At 40.4% G+C, this 19721-nt stretch overlaps 1 long non-coding RNA gene across 2 annotated transcripts in view; it reads right to left on the bottom strand.

Moving 5' to 3' along the window:
* The window catches only part of LOC122767752, a 67612-nt gene extending 51388 nt beyond the window's left edge, over positions 1–16224 (bottom strand). The window contains exons 1-3 of one of the 2 annotated variants that reach the window (XR_006360242.1): positions 15896–16224; positions 11721–11834; positions 481–832 (exon numbers count right to left, since the gene is read on the bottom strand). This is a non-coding gene — a long non-coding RNA (uncharacterized LOC122767752). Of the gene's footprint in view, positions 1–480; positions 833–11720; positions 11835–15895 lie in introns of those variants that run through there. The other variant, XR_006360241.1, reaches the window with a different exon arrangement.
* Positions 16225–19721: the final 3497 nt, after the last annotated feature.

Here is a 19721-nt window from a genome sequence, read left to right as displayed (position 1 = left end):
ACCTAAGTGGGTGGAACTGTGAATACAGACACAAGAGCAGAGCTAGGTGTGATGCTGTGGCAACACTGTGGTGACAAAAGACAGGAAGGGCAAGCTTCTATTTCAGACCCAGTTTCAATGACTCATTGGCAAATGTTGGAACTATTGTAAGATGTGCATCATTCAGGCCCCGCACCGCTTCAACTCTCTTTGTTCTGCCCCCAACCTCCTCTCAATCATGTATGGTGTCCTTGCTGTGACAGCAACACCTGATTAATGAGTAGCTAAAATTAAAAGCTCTCTTAGTCACACAGCTAATAAAGCAAATCATCACACCTACGTGTGATGCTTTTTGGGGTTTTTTTTTTAATTAAAAGGCAAAAGTGTTAATTAGGCAGAATATTACTGTACTCTATGTTTGTTGTACTGGGAAAGGAGGCTTCACACAGAGTTGTTTATAAGCACATGATTATTGTTTATTTCATACATTAGAGTGTAGTGTCACCACGTAAAATCTAAAATTTACATTGTTATATAAATCATGTGCTTACAGTATTCCAGACAAATCATGACTAAAACACTAAAAGCACTCTCAGGAAATAGCGATCAGGAAATGGGGCCCAGATCTCTGTGTGGTAAACTGTTGATGTGGTCTTGTCATGACGGACGATGCAGTCGTTTGGTTTCACCTTGTATCCACCAAGAGAGGGTGAAACATGTGTGAAATCACACAGTGTGAAATAGAAGCAATAGCAGGCAGGAGTCCTGCGTCCTTCCTTTAAACGCTGTTCAACTGCGACTATGCTCAGGTGCCAGTGGTGATGCAACCGTTTCTGAGAGACAGTTGGAAAACCTGGAGATTGACAAGGCGCAGCTGAGGTGAAGTCAGGTGATACAACTGTTTGGCATCAGAACATCTGCTGTTTAAGTGGTAATCAGTGGAGGCCACTAGCTATAATGGGTCCCAGTGCATCATTCCTTCTTTTTACGGCAGGAAATATGATTGCAAACATGTACACGTGTGCACTGGGTTCAAGACGCAAGCATGATTCACCTGTATACAAGAGTCCAATTCACGAGAAGTAAAGGCAGATATGTGGTGCGAGTTATAATATAATTCAATAATCCATTTTATTGCAAATGATACAATTAACCCCTCCACACATGAGAGCCCAGGTATTAAACCAGAGGGAGAAATTTCAGCATCTGGAGATACAGCTTCATTGTTCAGTTTAACGGGATTAATCCATTTACCAAATATTGTTGTTAAGCTTTATGTGTACTTCAACTCATTACTCATCAAGTCATTTACTACATTTACTCATAAATTCGACATAGAGATACATATTTTATTGTATATAATCTTTATTCCTTTTTTATATTATCTTACCTTAGTTAATATCTATATGTAATATGTGGCGCTTTTCCATTAAAACAGTTCAAACTTTACTCGACTACTACAAGCCTAGTCCGTATATAAACTTATGTCTATAAACGTGTGCTTATGATGTATATAGTGGTTACATTAGTGTAACGAGGGCGGAGATGATGTCATTTCTGATGCAGTGGTGAATATACTGTACAGAGGAACGCTACAGCCAAAAGTTATCCCAATGACAATGACATCGGCTTCACCGCCAGTGAATTCATTATATTTGTCCTCACGAAAATGTCCCTCAACTCATTTTTACGCAATGACCTGAAGGAGCAAGAGTAAATATTGAAATTACTTATCAATTCATTAAATTTTAAATCCGATTTTCATTCATTCATTCATTTTCTACAGGAAGCAGGAAGCCGTTTCAGGGAAGCCAGCACTGTTGTGATGTGGTCACGCTTTTTAGCACCGGTCCAGAGGAGAATAGCAGAGGTCGGTACTATCTGCAGGTGTTGCAGGGAAAGATTAGATTAGATTAGATTCAACTTTCAACAAGCTGGTCTCGTTGTCTAATCTAGTGGTTAATTAATCACTGTATGTTTTTGGAATGTGGGAGGAACAAAATGGCCCTTAAAATTGGAATCCAAAACAGTGACTTTCTTATTGCGAGGCAACAACGCTAACCACTGCAACACTGTGTGGTCTTAAATCAGATTTTAATTGTAATGTGCAAGATAAAAATTCCAGCTTGAACTCATGCATTTGTAAGTGTCGCATCTCTTAAACATTCATTCATCTATGTGAGTGGTGAAAGTTGAATGAGAGCTGCCTCTGGGTTTGGGCTTATTGCTCCCACTGTTTTTTGGAGGACAGCTGTTACACTCGTACTGTTGGCCCTTGAGACACGATCAAACGCTTGATGGTCGACTCATTTCTCTAGTACTTAACACATGTGAAATGCTCTTAAATGAGGAGCTGAAAAACGAATGTCCTGCCTGGAGGGCTAAAGGGACTTTCCTCCCACGTGTTTCTTCATCTCATCAGAGGAGAAGGACATACCCGCTGGTTGTCCATCACCCCGTGATTACTGAAGAACAACGACTGAGAAAGACCTGATAAAGAGTAAAATTGACTCAAGCTGATTAAACTGAGCATGATGCAAATCTTCAGAGGAGATGAGATAACTGAGGCCTAAAGAGCCCCATTAGAGGGGAATCTTGGTGTGAAATAGAACAGTAAAGTGCATATTAAGTATTGAACATCTTTATCATTCTCACATTACTTCTGAGCTAAATCTGCTTCCCAAGTAGCAGGGCTGAGTTACAGTTTGGCATAAATGACATGTGCAGTGTCTGTAGTGATCAGCAGACTCAAGCTAAACTAAAACTGAAACCTGCACCACATGGGGTGAAGTTTACTTAAATGTTAAAGGAATCATTACGAGGGCTGAAAAATAATCAAGTTTGAACAAAAATATTCAAATATTCTTCCTCCACACACAAAAACATGACAAAGTTTGTTATCCGAGAGCGACTTATGCAGACCAGTGTTCCCACGGGTCCTTGGAATCCTTCAAAGTTTGTGAATTTCAAGGCCAATTGAAAGTTTTTGAAAATTGTACATATACATGGGTCATTGAAAGTGCTTGAAGTGTGTGCAACAAATAAGTTAAGTTGACATTTAGGTAAATGTCTCCCGCCGCCGTTGCGTCACCACCTAGTGTTCCATGCGCCCTGCATTGCTTGATTTACATAGACGAGGCCTACGCAGAACAAACGTTGAGTCATGATTACTAGTGGTGCTGTGGGCACTGTTCACTGTCTCTCTCTCTCTCTCTGCTGTTGACGTGAGATTCCATGCAGAACTTCCACGATCTATGACTCACTAAAGAAAAGTACAAAGACTGATTTGCCCATGATCCCAAGAACAATCACTTGGCCAGATGTAGAGCATGCTGCAAATCAATAAAAGTGGACGCCATTGGGCTAAGTGGCTTTTACAAGTTGACATTCCATCTTAAGCTGTGTCAGCACATTCGGTCCTTCAATTTGAGTAAATTGGTCCTGATATGTCCTTGAAAAGTCCTTGAATTTGATGAAACCAAGGTGTGGGAACCCTGACACAAGGTATCATTCCGCATCTGATAGAGATGCACTGAGCTTTCAGTTGACTCCAATGTAAACCCTCTGGCAGCACATTTATAGATGGTCAGATCAAAGAAAATTAAAATAAACGTCATTGAGGTTAGGGTTAGGATAAATATCTGGGTTAGTCTTTGTGGATATCTACTGTTGGATCACACTCTGATCTGGGTCTCTCTCGAACACCTTGTGCAAACGTAAGGTGACGCTGAAGGACAGTGACAGAGTAAAGGCTTTTCTGATGTCTATGGTGACAGTTTTCTTTGTGTCCTCCATTTTCACAGCAAAACATCATAACATCCGTGTCCATTTTTCCTGACGGCATTTAAAGTGGACATTTGGCCAAGCTGCATTTAAAGCACCCTCTGCTGGGGTAACACATAGTTATTACTTCAGACAGTCTGGAGTGCTTTCAGGCTGTATGTATTGAACTCCAACAAGATTTTAAGGTGCAAGTTAAAGTCCAACCAGAATAATTAATGGTAAATGGTCTATATTTATATAGTGCTTTTCTAGTCTTGATGACCACTCTAACAGATTTACAATAGTTTTTTTTTCCCCATTCACTCACGTATTCATATGGCATTTGGCATGCAGACTACTGGAGCTGGGAATCAGACTGTTAATGGTTTAGTTTAACCCATACAAAAAGTAAAGCGTAACAACTACGCATTCTAATTTTAGAGGTTGTTTTGTGCCAGACAGGCAGATTAGCTGTTGTCATTTAATTCCAGCTGCCTCAGCATGAAAGTGAATAATTATATGTTGATCAGCCACATTCAACACAGCTGAATGTGTTGTCATGTCATTAATCACTGCGGCAGTTTGTTATTTTTCAGGTTGACAGTGCTAATAACGTCTCTTTAAACCACAGCCAAAACACAACGATTCAAAACGTTTTCTCCATCTTCAACCCTGTTTCCACAGATTAAGTCTCTCCTTGACATATCACAATAGTGACTGAGTTTGTTATATCTGAAGCAAACCTCCTCCCAGGTGCCTTTGGAACCCAAACCTGTCCACATGCATTCGAAAGAAAGACGTTCATTTCCTCATGTCTGCCAAATGTGCACAAGCACTGAAGTGAATAGAATTGAAATCTATTGACTAATAAATAGAAAGGTCATTTCCAAAAAAATAAGACTTTACAAAATGTAACTGAGAGTGAAAGTTGCGTGGGAGCATAAGTTCAACAATTAAGTTGAAGTTAAGTTGCGTGAGAACAATTTTAGTAGAATATGTTGACGTACTTTGTTACACCAACAGCAGCAGGGGGATAAACTGTTTATCTTGGCTGATTCCTAAACCTGAAAATGAGTTCATGCACATGACCAAATCTCCCTTTGTCATCAATGGGTTTCTGCTTCGTCTTCCAAGTTGATGAAATCTCTATGATCAACAGATCACCGTTTGTGTATGTTTAGTTATATGTGTTAAATGTTGAATTGTGATTTTCAAAATTGTGTTTACATTTGCTCACACTCGCCGACCACTTTATTAGGTACACCTGTTGAACTGCCTGCAACGCCATGCATTTAGACATGTGAACATTGTCAAGACAACCTGCTGTTTGTTGTTTCAAATTGAGCATCAGCATGGGTAAGAAATGTGATTTAAGTTGCTGTGTTTCAGAAAACTGGTGATTGACTGGGATTTCCACACATACGTATCTCTAGGGTTTACTGAGAATGGTCCGAAAAAGAAAAATGATCGTCTCAAATATTATTATTATTTATATTTTTAATTGATATGATCACACAGGTGCTCATAGACATGGGTTTCTATTGTACATAATACAGAGTCACTAAGGAAAGCATATAAACAAAACAATATCATATGAGCAGCAGTTCTCTGGGCAAATATGTCTTGTTGAAGACTGAGGTCAAAGAAAGGCCAGGCTCCATGCACGGCATGTCAAAAACAGGGCAGATGGGCTATGGCAGCAAAAGAAGAACACACCAGGTGCCACTCCTGCCACTTAGGTGCCATATGTGCCTTATAAAATGGCCCAGTGAATACACATTTGTTTGGTAAACAAGGTACTTCCATGCGGGCCATAATGTGTCTGTGGCTTTCATCCAAAATTTAAGGCTGGAGAAATATTCTTGATAAGGTTTCCACCAATATGATGCAGAAGAAAAAAAAAGAATCTGTTTACAGAACATCTTTTCATCTAAACTCAATTTCTCCCAATAACGACCAAGTTCATATAATCATGACTGCAGTATCATATTCATCAAATGAGCATCACTCAGCCAGTTCATTGCTGTGGTGTGATGAACAGAGGAGGGGGAGAAAAACAATAATGTTCCTCAGCTCTAAATTGTGTTTGCTGATAGCACTACTGCTTGGCTGGCTGTTGATGGATATTACTTTCCATGCCGTTCCCCAGGCCGTTGTGTGAAACAGTGCCTTTTGAAATGAGCGATTGTGTGATGCTCCTCTTAAACTAGTTCAGCATGGCGTCATTCATCATCCACAGCACTGCCGGTGGGGAGTAGCAGCATCCCCATGTCTGCCAGTCACAATGGGGTTACAGAGAGAATTGCTGTCTGCAACCTCCCAACGCCGCGCTCTGCACTGGGCTGCTGAGATAGCACTACCTTCACCTTTCACATAAATCGCAAACAACTGAACCACAGTGGATGCTATTTTAGAAGCCCTTTTAAAAGCAGTGCCACCCTGCATCCATCCTGTATTAACACCGAAACACATGCCAGAGAAATTTGTCCTGAGGGCGGAGAACAGTGCAACAGCAATACATCACCCACACAAACAGAAAATTGACGGAAAAACATCCTAAACAGCATCCCACTGTTTTTGAACTGTAAGTCTACTGGAGGACATCAACCTATGTACGATTGAGTTTCAGCTCACTAAACTGGCAATTCAAAGATTCTCTCATTAAAACCGTTGCCGTTAACAGCCAACTGACGACTGTCTGACAACTGAAAGGCTTCACATTTACTTTGAATGGAGTGTCATCGGGCACTGCTGAACTGCATTGTGGGTCTGTTCCCAGGTCCAGTTTCCAAGTGGTAGTGCAAACATCAACCAATCAAATTACCGTAAGCGTGTACTCGATCACGGACGTTCGCCAATTACATCACGTTTATGTGTTCTGTTCAAACATTACATGGCACTGAGGACTCAGGCAAGGTTTTTTCACCCCGTTGCAGATTGTTTTGTTAGACAAAGTGCACCCAACAGTGGCGGCAGTGGCGGCCCAAGCCTTTCTGTAAGAAGAAATCTCTGACGGAACCAGACTTAAAGATGTGCAGCCATCTGCCTCAGCCGGTTTAATGACGCTGGTTTTTAAAACAGAACAGATGTGAACAGAACCAAACCAAATAACTTAATCTCCACACTATTTACATATCTAAAAGGTATGTAGATTTCTTTACTATGTTTAAAAAAAAAAATCTCCACACAATACTGGGGCGCCCCTCAGCAGCCATTGAGTTCATCTATGCCTTGGGCTGACAGTGAATGGCAGACACACCACCAATTCAGCAACATTAGCAAATCTTGCTTCATCGTTAGCCATGACAGACACTGCTCTTTTAACCTCTGACAGCTACAGTACCACCAGCACCAAGCATCAGACACGCCTCCTGTCAAGCATCAAAGAGACATGTGTATGAGTCGACTCACTCAGATTATTTGTACTCCACTTACTTTGCAGCTAAATTCCATCTAAAATTCACACTTGGCAGACGTTAGCAGTTCATTTGAAGCTGACTTTGGATCAGCTATTGCTGAAGTGCATATACCTAACAGTGTAAAAGGGCAAAGCTGACCTCAGCAACTCTAAGGCACATCTGAATTCTGATTTCCAGTCAATTACTACAATATTATTATTATTATTATCTGTGAGTATAATGAACTAAACCTGAGGTGCATCCAAAGTAAAGCGACTGAATCTGTTCCTCCTGTAGGTAGAGAGCTGTTGTTGGCCACAGGAGACAGGCAAAAGGCTAAATAAAACTGTCCTACCCTTGGTGTGCACTGCACTTTCTAAGAGGTGAAAAGACACATTCACCAAGCATGCAAGAGTGCAAAAGATTTTGGTCCTCGCCACACCAGCATTAAATGTTCATTTCAGCAAAATTACCACGACCAGTAAATTGTCAACGCAGTGCTGACCTTTGGAGTCTAGCACAGGAGAAGCTGGAGTAGCTCATTAGCTTCACAGGAGAGGAATAGTTCATACACGGTTATGAGACCTTCGCCGTGTGCTGATACCTTGTCGCGGCGTGGAGGTTTTTGTGAGCATCAGGGACTCATGAGGGCTGTAATGCAGGGGACAATAGAACCTGGCAACAAGGCCACACAGACGTCTGTGGTGGAAGCCGGACAAATCACCTGGCCTTCTAGGTTGGGTTTTGGGCATGGTGCTAACAACCCAACGACGTATGCTACAGAAACTGCCACATCAAGATGCAGTCATGTGAGAAAATACTGAGAGAGGAGTCATACAAGTCCTGCTCTTGAAGTATAAATATAATGTGTTACTGGGGTCACACAGTTGCTAGCACTGTTGCCTCACGGCAAGAAGGTCACCAGTTTGTATCCCGGTGCGGACAGAGGGCCTTTCTGTGTGGAGTTTTCTCCCTGTGTGCATGTGGGTTTTATCTGGGTTTCTTCCCATAGTCCAAAAACATTGGCTCCAGCTCTCCCACAACCCTCATGTGGAGGATAAAGTGGAAGATGAATGAATGAATGAATGAATGTGTTTTTGTCTTGTTAGCTATTGATTAACAGCTAGTTAGCAGTTAGTTTGCTATCTGGTTTGACCATCAGTGATTGGCAATTTGTCATCAGCTATTCACCACACTGTATTTCTCAACCTGCGACAGTATGTGAGAAACCAGTTTCAGGTGTGACATGGTCTTAGACCTTTTTAGACCCTCGGTCATTACACACAATCTGTTCAAGGTCCTATATGCAAGAATTAGTGATGTCTCATGGTGAGGCTACTCCTCCAGGTAAGTACATTAGCCTTCACATACCAGAAAGGATGTAATACTTCTTAGTGGATGTGGTTTGCTTCCACTTTAAAATACAAATAACAGAATACTTTGGTATTTTCAAAACAAGGCAGCTTCTGTAAAGCAAAAACCAGAGGTTAACGCATGTGTAAAAGGCTTATTCTCAGGCTAGGATCCAAATGATTTTCATTTTAATGTGATTATGCACTTATACAAACGTGCCTGGGTTGTATATTAAATGTCTGCCAAGAAACCGTGTTAAATGTTGGAGTGGACCTTTAAATTATCCTCTGTGAACAAAACAGAAGTGCTGTTTTTCCCCCAAGGGAGACAAAAACATTCTAGACCATCAGTCTAATTTCTTGCGTTTCATTTATAAAACTGTTGTGAGCCATGTGCTAATGTTTCTGCAGTAAATTGCCTGAATATATCAAGCAAGCAACACACTGAACGTTGTTTTTCATGCCATGCACATTTTGTATACCTGGCTGCAACATCTGACTTTAAATTTTATTTATGAACTCAGCACCAGGTGCAGTTCTATAAAATTAAAGCCAACGAGGATTTCTCTAAAGTGTTGCCTGCACAGCTCTGCCACTTGCTATTGTTAGCACACACCTCACTCTCTTCCCTTAGCTGGCACTGGTGAGCAGCAGGCATTTGATCAGAGGGCATAAGTGGTGTTCAGCATCACTTTCCATTACACTCTATAAGGAAACTGTCTCCTTTTATCCGGTGTGCAGTTAAAACTATATCCGTCTGATGTAAAACGTGCCACAATGGAGCCATGCCATCAGAACCCGCTTTTACAGCTCAATTTATGAAGCCTGTCTAATTTTCAGAGTGTGATTAATTCTGGCTCAGACATACAGTACTATTTTACTCCTTTGCCTCGTCCCGAAATGAACGTGCTCGGCATTTTCACTCGCTGTATGAATCCCGACGATGGCACCACAAAACAAGTGTCGCTGGGCAATGGCTATTGTGGGCAGAGCCACTACTCTGCGGGCTCCAGCCTTCAAAGGTCATTCACAGCTGCTCAGTGTCATTTGCCAGCTCGTTTGTGAAAGAAAAATGTAATTAAGTTTATGGCGTTTTTTATTTGTTTTATTCTGGGAACGACACAAAACTGAGAAATTGTAGGATGTTCATCATAATTATAGACTCCGAATTGTGGAGCCACAGATGAAACCTTAAAAACATATTTTAATTGTTTCGTCTAAATTGTCTTTCACGTTACTGAAGCTCCCAAATTGATTGCATTGCGCCTAAATTACGATTTCTTGTGAGCACCAGCTGTCTGATCTGACTGTGCCCCTTTTGGAAAACTGAGAAAGACCAGTCTTGTGGGCGTGTGATTATAGGTCAAGCAGATAGGAGTTCTGAAAACTCATTACTTGAATCACTGTCAGCAGCAGCTTGCGGCGTCAATATAAGCGAGCAAAAAATAATTACACAGTAGCAACTTTGTAGCATAGATGTCACAAAATTATTTTAAAAGAGATTTGAAACAACCACCAACGAGCACACGTCTTTCCATGGTTGCGAGGACAAAGTTTAGCTCATAACGATTGTTGCAAAGGGTCAAGGCATTTACAGATGCATTGGTGTTACAAAACTGTACTTGTCAATGCTGCACCTATATGACATTAACAAAATAAACAGGACCTTCCTGGAATCTTCCTGAAGACATGAATTGGTAAAGTTTAAGCTCCTGAACCAACTAAGATCTCCTCTCTTTTTCAGTGTTGGCTATAACCAGGTGTTTCTTTCTTTCTTCTTCTTCTTTGTATTTAATAAAATGCTGACCCTATCCGGCACATTAGCTTCATATATAAAATCCTCTGTAAAACACTGTGCTCCGCTGTGCAGCCACCAACAGCACACTTGTCCCTCCGCGTTGACATAATACCGCTCTTCCTCCCTCGCCTGCACTCTCGCAGGGACAAGGTGGAGCTAAGGTGGAGCTAAGGTGGAGCTCGCGTAGTAAACTTACTGGTGGGGCGGTAACATTCGCGGTGAAATGCGCATGCTGCCGTCATAAGCGCAGGGAATTCAACATTGAGCGTTTTATCACCTATACTTACACTAAGGGGGACCACGAAAACATGACTGAGTATTCTTTTTCCACACTTTGGCGACTGGTAGGGCCTCCAGAGTCCCAAATATAAGTATTAAAATGGTTAAAAAGTAGATTTTGCATAATATGTCCCCTTTAAGATACATTAGTTGATCCCATGTTTGTATGTTGTTGGTTTTTTTTGTTTTGTTTAATGATTTCTTGTTTTTATTGTTTTACAAATTCACAATTTACCACTATTTATTCACATCACTGTTGTGGTTAGATTAGGATTAGCATTTTGAGATTAGAGCAGTGTTTCTCAAACTTTTTCAGACCAAGGGCCACTTAACCCCCACAAAAACACTCACGGACCACCTAACTCAAAATAGCTCCAAAACAATATGTCCACTTTAACGGTTTACAAGCTCCTAAAATGAACTCGTTGATTTGATATTGAAAACAACACATATGTCGCAAGCAGTTTGAGAAACACTGAAATTAAAACGTGGACATTTTAAAACATGATATGTTACTTGCTTGTCACCTCGCAGACCACTAGGAGTCACTCCTGGACCACCAGTGGTCCGGGACCACACTTTGATTGGAGTACTGGACTATAATGCATTATTTCACATCGACAAGTGTCCTCAAGAGAAATGCCTGATAAACTGTTTGAACTATTTGAAAGAGACGGCAGACACGATTCAACATGAGTGGGAAGAACAAGCTATAAATATACCAGATTACAGTAAGAACTCACATTTACATGCATAGTCCCTGGGCAGGTCACACAAAGTAACACATAAACGCTGATAAATTAAAATAAAATGAGATTATCCTTTATGAGTCCTCCACTGGGGAAATTTACAGTGTTACAGCAGCAAAAAACAATCAAGGTAAAGGTAATACATAACAATAAACATGCACTTCACATCAATGAATATAGGATATTGAAAATTATAGATAATAAGAGAATTAAATATGCAGTATGCAGATTTATTGTGGGTTTTTTGGATAGTTTGTGTGTGAATGGGCGGGACATAAGGCTTATATAAAGGGGGTCTCCTACCTAGAGAGAGTGTGTGACAGTTGGAAGTTGGTTTGTGAAGCTCGAATAGTAAATGCAGTGCTATTGTTTTCCTGTAAGTTTTGTAAATAGATTTTCTTACTGTATTTTTCACCACTGGGATTGAGCACAATAAATCACTGTAAACACCCGTCTTTTGGCTACTGCATCATTTTGTTGTTGGAGTCTGGAGAAGAAGCCGCCACACAGTCCTCATCTGTGAAACACACAATTTACAGTCAAACTTAAATATTAATTAATTAACACATAATAGCAAATATATAAATCTGTGGTAAAAAAGAAAAAAAAAGTTTTCTTTCCTGAAGATTAAATGTGTCTCGAGAAGCAGCAATACCATTAGGCTATTTCTGAACGTCCATCAATAACAGATAGAGGTATCATTAGATATTTCTGATTATTTATTGATTTTCATGAGACAGTATTATGACTACTAAATCCCAAGCCAGCCGTTTATTAATGTTCGATGCACAGACTGTGTCTTGGACTCAAAACACATCTACTGGATGGTTTACAAGGCCATCCGACTGAAATTGTTAATTTTCAATGACAGAGGTAACATTAATGTTTCCTTACTATTTACTGCTGCAGTGTTATTACACTACAGTACAGAGCCAGCTCATCTGGAAGCTGATTTCTCATCATGTTCCCTGAGAATATCAATGAACCTCCGAGAGATCTACCACATAAAGGTGAGCTAATGACATCTCTACCTACAATATGTTATTATTAGTCTTGACTCAACACCTTGTGAAATGTTCAGTTAAGGTGAATAATGTGACAATATTCTTTGTTGGATACCATCTTTGGTATTCTTTAACCATAATTAGGCAGTAGCAAACAAAAGTTCCTCATTTCTGCTACAACTTGGAATGGATGCTGCCTTGGATCTGGGAATTGTGGGAAATGAAATACTGTAAATTGACTTCATGCTAATTGATTTAGTAAATAAAGTGCTTTGTGGCACACAGTTTTAGATAACATACTTATAGATTTGTCTAAAAAAGTATTTTCAAATCAAGGGGGCAGCTCACAGCCAAGTGCAGGGGTAACAAACATACAGCCCGTGGGCCAGAACCGGCCCGCCAGAGGGTCCAATTCGGCCCACAGGAGGAATTTCTGAAAATTCCACATTATAATTAGAATCTTATCCTAATGTTCCAGATACTTGTGACTAAATGTTTTGCGCCTTTATGGATCCACTATGATCTGTAATGCACACATAAACTTAAAAAAACATATTTTTCTCAAGAAATTTCATGTTGTTCATGTTTTGTAAAAGGATACATTTATTTATGCTATTATTTTACTGGTCCAGCCCACTTGAGATCAAATTGCACTGTAAAAAAATGGAAGGGTTGCATCAGTAAAAGGGTCATCTGTCATTAAACAAATCTCTGCCAAATCAAATATGATCATCTGCTGTGGTGACCCCTAAAGAGGGCAAAGCCAAAGGAAAAAACAAACAATTGTGGCAAGTGTGTTTCAAAGTCTAGCAGTTGCAGTTGAGTCTTGAGAGAGATTGCCTTTGATTGTCTTACATCTGGAGTGTGACATGTTTAAAAAGCCTCACTCAGATGAACACACGGCTAAGGAACAGGAAATGTGTTTGTTTATCTACTGAGAATCGGCTGACACAGCTCGAAAAACACGACCATGTGTCTCACACACCACCATCACGTCTGCTATGGATCAGTGACAGAGTGGGTCAGAGGTTGTCCTCAGGTCTCTAGTCAAAATGCCAATGTATCTCTGGGCAAAACTTAACCCAAAAACTGCTCCTGGCAGCTGCGCTGGCAGTGTGTGAATGGGTTAGACAGATGTGATATAAAAAAATAAGGCGCTGCAAAGAACTCTATGTGTGAAAAGTGCGATAGCATACACGCAAACTCCAACGAATGGTAACAGCACTGCAATTTAAAATGTTGATAATATTGTTAGAAGTAGAGTGCACATTGGGTGTAGATCTGAATATCAACATATTACTTTTATTTACACCAAATAAGATGATAGTCAGATTTTTATCTTCTTTTATCACAATTTCCCCCTTAGACTAGATTATTCTACCTCAGGAAATTAAGATGTTATGTATTATGACGTGCTCAGGTGTTGTCAAAACAGAAAACATTTACAGTATTTGTGTCACTGTTGACACTAATAAACACAATTTTTAAGCGTGGAAGCAGGAGCCAAGGGTGAGGGTCGGCGGCCCTGATCTTGTAAGGCTTGTTTTACCACTAACAGACAGTAGGGGGAGTAGCCATCACAATGACTTCAAAGCTGTTAAATCCTGCATAGTTCTGCTTTAGCTCTTTGTTTAATCACCTAAGGGACAGACAGCTGCATTGGGCCAGATTAGCTTCAGGGACATGAGCACACAAATAAACAAAAATCCATCCTCACCAACAAAACATTTTTTTTTTATGTGATTTACACACTTGCTATTTCCTGATTTAGGTAAAACCGTGCAGTTTTCGTGAAAATGTGTCACTTCCATGTCAATTTGCTTGAAATACAATTTCAGCATTAGCCGATGTTGGTATACTTGTACAGTGTATATTTATAAATACTGAAGAAGGTCAAAAAAAGTCAGAAACAAAATACCGCCTATTCTTTTGTGTCATTTCAGCCACAGTTGCTTGCTTGTGCACTAAAGCTGCTGCAGCAGTAAGCATGTCTATTGTGGAGCAGAAGTAATCTGGTGGCTGCTGATTGCTGTTGCGACACAAACGTTCCGTCGCCATCAGACGCGCCGCTCTGACAATAGCCCATAGTGGTAAAGCTTTTAAGGCAATTCAGGCTGCCAAACTGAATCCAGTACCACACTTGGTGTAGTCTCTGCAATATACTGTATATCAACATACCATCTTCATTAAGACAGTGTACTCAAGCTGTCAGTACTTTGTTCCCAACCCTGCCCTCATCTGTCAGCTACATGATATTGTCATTTACTAGTTTTTGTGTTGTTTTTTTTGCATTTAACAATTCATTTTCCCCTTTCTTTATTCAGAAATGTCATTTTTAAAACACGATTCTTTAAATATATTCTTAAGAAGGTCCAAACTGGTAAACGAGCAGTCCCCTCATTTGTTCATAAGAACGCCTCTACAGTTGGAAGCCATTGGAATTGTGTTTGGTGGGGGGTTTTTTTTGGCAGGGTCATTTCACACAAAAAAGACAACAGTTGCTTCTTGATTACAGAAAAATAAATGCCACCAGAGGAGAGGGACTCAAACTGAAGCGCAGGATATTTGTGCAGGAATATTCGACTGCTGAGAAAAAAAAAAAAGAAAAACACTGAGCAGTAGCAGAGCAGGATGTTATGACCATGTGTGCAGAGTTTGAATAAAAAAAATAAAGTGGAATAAAATGGAATTAGTGAGACTGCAGAATATAATGGAGTATTCCTCCACCCTTTCCCTACTGCATTTCAGGGGATCATGGTGGCTTTCACATAGAGAATTAGTTCTGGGTCCATGTGTCTTCAATACCTGTTCTTCTGTAAGACAGACACATAAGAAAGACATTGTGCTGTTTTTAACTTCCCATTCGATCAATCACTTTACATGTAAATGCAGCAAATACATTTACATGTAAAATAAAATAACAGTATTTATATAAAATACTAAATAATGTTGTGTATTTTTAAAATACTTTCTTTGAAACAGTATTACTAACTTAAAATAGCTTGTTTATTTTAATAACACATTCATCTCATCCATGAATCCCTTTTGCTCTTGTTTAGTTCTCATTTAGTGTAACTAGGGTTAGGGTGGACTGTTGACTGCTTTGACGCAATATGTTCAGTATACTATATACATGCAGCATGCCTCAAATTCATTCTCCCTCTTTGCTATTCAACACATGATCGATACGCAGAGGCCTGTGAGGTGAAATGAGTGAGAGAAAATGAGGCAGTGAGGAGAAAAGATAAGGGAAACAGTGTTGTAAACCCCTCAGTAAGGAAAGTGGCTATTGGCTGTCCTAAAAGTCACAAGAAGTTTTTAAAAGACCAGTCACAGCAATAAAACATCAACATTTCACCTTTTTTTTTAATACAATTGAAAAAAAAGAGACAATAGAAAAAACTGTAAGTGGTAAATAATATGACTAGTCTTATTTTAGACAAAGAAAACGCCGCACGGCTGCAGCCACTACTCGTTGAAAAGTAAAACAATGCATGCTTTTATGTCAGAGTCTCCAATAATAACACCAGGAAATGTTGCCAGAGTAACGTCAGTCAGGCGTCTGAATACTCACAAAATGTAGTGACAGTGAAGTCGCTGAGTTGGCAACACTGAAACACACACTCTGCCTGGTTTGTCTATTAGGGCTGCTGAAGCCAAGCTCAGATAAAGGACTCAAGAACAGGACTCAAGTGAGTGTGAATTCACAGGCCGCTTCGACACTCGACAGCTCAGTACATGGAAAAGTCATCCAATAAAGCAGAAGTATCCAAAAACTCTCAGGCAAAGGGCTGAAACCTGAACAACAAAACTGGGTCATTCCCTAGAAACTATCACAAAAAGAAAAAGAACTCACTGTGTCCACGTACTGACTGAGTACAGCGCACGAGTGAATGGGGGGTTAACAAGACACAGGTGTGGCTAATTAATGCGGGGGCAATGATCAGCGCAGGGGAGGGAGACACAGACAGGAAGTGAAGTGACCTGACATGAGAGCTCGCAAGAGAATACAAAATAAAACAGGAAATAGCTAAAAAAAAATGCAACAAAAGAAAACTTTAATTTTTTTATTTTTGTTTGGTCAATCATTTATATTTATTTGCTGTAACAATGCTTCTTGTTAAACTAATGTAACAAATCTTAAGTTTATATAAAAAGCCTAGTCTAATGGTCCAAAAGGCAAAATATATATTTTTTTATGTCAAAGCAATTACACACTTAAATAAATACAACTCAGCTTAAGCTTAAACACACTGAAACTTGCAACAACAACAAAATGCCCTTAAAACGAGAGACCATGCTTTTGAATAACGACAGATTTCACATGCCTCCATCCCAACATTGAAGCTGTAATTATTCTCTGCTCCCCACTGATGAGGTGAGAGCATGTGCAGACGCCAGACGTCGACACTTCATTCTGCATTCACCTAAAAACACATTACATGTGAAATGGCTGGCTGTGACCGGAGTGAATGAGGAGACTTTTGGCATCGTCCCTCTGTCAGCTTGCGTGTCTGTTTGTGCTTTTAACACACAGAGTGTGAACACACACATTGGCTCAGCTTCGAGTCCCTGTAACTAAATTGCAGGAACAAACTTGAAACAACAACAAATGGCTCAGATCTGGCATCTCCTCGCTCTGTGTGGAAATCGTTAGCCTAATCTGATCATCTGTGGGAAATCACAACATTAACCCAGGGGTTCGAGTGAGCCATGTCAGTGTTTACCGGAATATTCTGTTATGTTATATCAGTTTCTTAAGCTATAAATCCAGTACTTGAGTAAGTACAGGCTAGCAAATCAAATATTCTTTGCTTTTATTCCTATATTTCTGCAAGTGAATAAGTGGTGGCTTTGATTTGAGATTATTTTAATCTCTAATTTATTTGTTAATGGTAATTTGGTGACATGTTTGATGAAAAGAGAGCTCATAAACAATGTCGAGGTTGGCTTGGATATTGTGTGTAATATGTTGTTTACACTGTGCTTGTGCTTGAATAACAATTATCCTTTGCGTCAAAGGAGGTATTATACAATAGGGATTTTAAATTAAAATCTGTTGTTTTCACATTTACAGTGATATACTCTTATAATAGCTAAGCTTTGACCTCGCTGTCGAAGTATTAAATTATAAAAAACATTAACTAATTTCATTACTTTCTCACATAAGTCACATAAGTCTTTATCTACAAACTAATCTCAAGTTCTGAGAGAGAGCGCGAGGGAGGGTGGGGGTTGAGTCCGCAGGTGGTGAAGCTGTTTGGGGACGATGAGCGATGGTGTGTCTTTATCCCATCTTTAATTTAAACGTCTCATGCTTCTGTGGTGCAGGGAAAACAAGAGACTCAGAATAGAAGATTGATGCTGATGTGTGAGTCACACGGCTGGGGCATCATGCAACAAGGGTAAATAGTAGATTTACAGTTCATATGTCGTGCTATATCTATTGACTCATCTGCCCGTGTTGGTTTATTCATAAATCATATCAGATGTTGTCATGTGTTATATTTGAAGTATGAACAGAATAAGATAAACCCACTGGGGGGGCAATAATGAGGTGTATGTTCAAGGATTTTATCGGCCAGCTCTACACCTGGAATGAGAATGTTTTCTGCGATTGGACAGCACTTCATCACATGCATTTACACCTGGTATTAACATGTGTCTCCAGTGTCCACATCAAGATCCGATTGCTATCTAATCACGGGTAACCCCCCTTACATCACCTACCCCTCTTCTCCTGCAGCATTTACACCTCTGTTCAATGTGGTCACAATGCATCTCCGACAACCTCCTAAATCTTATACTTTACTAGGGAAATTATTTCTCTGCATTTGACCCATCCTAGAATTAGGAGCAGTGGGCTGCCACAGGGAGCAATGGGGGTTGGGTACCCCAGCCCTTTTGACCTGGTGGGGACTTGAACCGGCGACCCTCCGGTTACAAGCCAAGTTCCTTTTCCACAGGTTGCTCCAAAACTAGTTCCCTGACCGGGAATCGAACCCAGGCTGAATCCTAACCGCTAGACCACCAGGGAAGTCCTGAAGTGATTAGGCAGATCAGATAACAATCTGTCCTCAGGTGGTCAGAACCCGATCACAGAAAATGCGTTTTAATGCCAGGTATAAAGGGGGCCGTAGCTGCTACAACTGATGACTGATTGTGTTCTTGTCTCATGAAAGCGGCCGCTTTGCATTTTGAAACCACTTCTGAATGTGGTTTTTGTGATCAGATCACATTCAGGACAGATTGTGAGTGTTCAGACTTAGAGGTTCCCACACATAGAATGATTGTTATCATCAGGTCTGAACAGGGTCTAACTTGAAGACACAAATGGCGTGTTTCCACCGGCTCGACTCGCCTCACCTCGCCACGGCACGGTTAAGTTGCGTTTCCACCAGCATAGTACCTGGTACCAGGTACTTTTTTCCAAGCACGCTGAGTAGGAACTACGCGTTGCCAGACTGCCGGCCACTGATTGGCCAAAGTGCCGTCACAGGAAGAGACGTCCGACACAGAAATCAAGCCGAACTGTAGATCAGTTAAAACTACTTAACGATGCTAAAAATATGGGTTAAACTCCAACAACTACCAGATAAATGTCTAAAATGTCAAAACAGAGGGGTCTGGTTTATTGTCGGAGTCTGTGGTCTGGTCATGGAGGAAGTACTGAACAGATATTTTTAATTAACTGATTTCTTATGATTTGATTCAGTTACACTGAAAACAACTGCTTTACACACTTGTTTGTGTGTGACGCGAGCAAAACGAAGTCACCGCAGTTTCACGCAGCCGTGTAATGTTGACTCCGCCCACGTTGAGTAGGTACTATTTTTGTAGTGGAGATGCAACCTAAACTGTGCCGTGCCATGTCGTGCCGTGCTCTGCCGAGGCGAGGCGGGACCATAGTGGAAAAGGTGCATTTAACTAGTGCGTCTATGTTGTGATATTTGAGTAGAATTGTTAAGGATGTAATAAGGCAATTGATAATTTGATCATTGGCAAGATTTCTAGCCTTTTCAGCAATTGTGGGGGCCTTCGGATGCGTGAGTTAACGGACCATTTCAACACACAGCAACATGTAAAGAACAGTGTGGGAGTTCCAACCCTTTAAACACATAGGTCACATATTTTCCAAAGCAAATCTGTGTTAAATCCAAGCAGTTCATCATTAATAGATTTATAGACCGTCCGTGACCTGACAACTCTTACCATTTATTTAGCATTTCATTAAACTGTGTGTGCGTGTGCACACTGATATATGACGTGCACCTCACTGAAAGCAGCTCAACCTATTCACAGCTGCTGAAACACCTCCCACTGAGGCATAATCGCTGTTTTAATATAATCTCAATGGGGTAAAGGCAAGCATTAATAAGCTCTGAGAACATGCACATTAT

The sequence above is a fragment of the Solea senegalensis genome, linkage group LG4, assembly GCF_019176455.1.
Source record: "Solea senegalensis isolate Sse05_10M linkage group LG4, IFAPA_SoseM_1, whole genome shotgun sequence".
NCBI classification, from domain to species: domain Eukaryota; kingdom Metazoa; phylum Chordata; class Actinopteri; order Pleuronectiformes; family Soleidae; genus Solea; species Solea senegalensis.
This window is presented reverse-complemented; position numbering and strand designations above follow the sequence as displayed.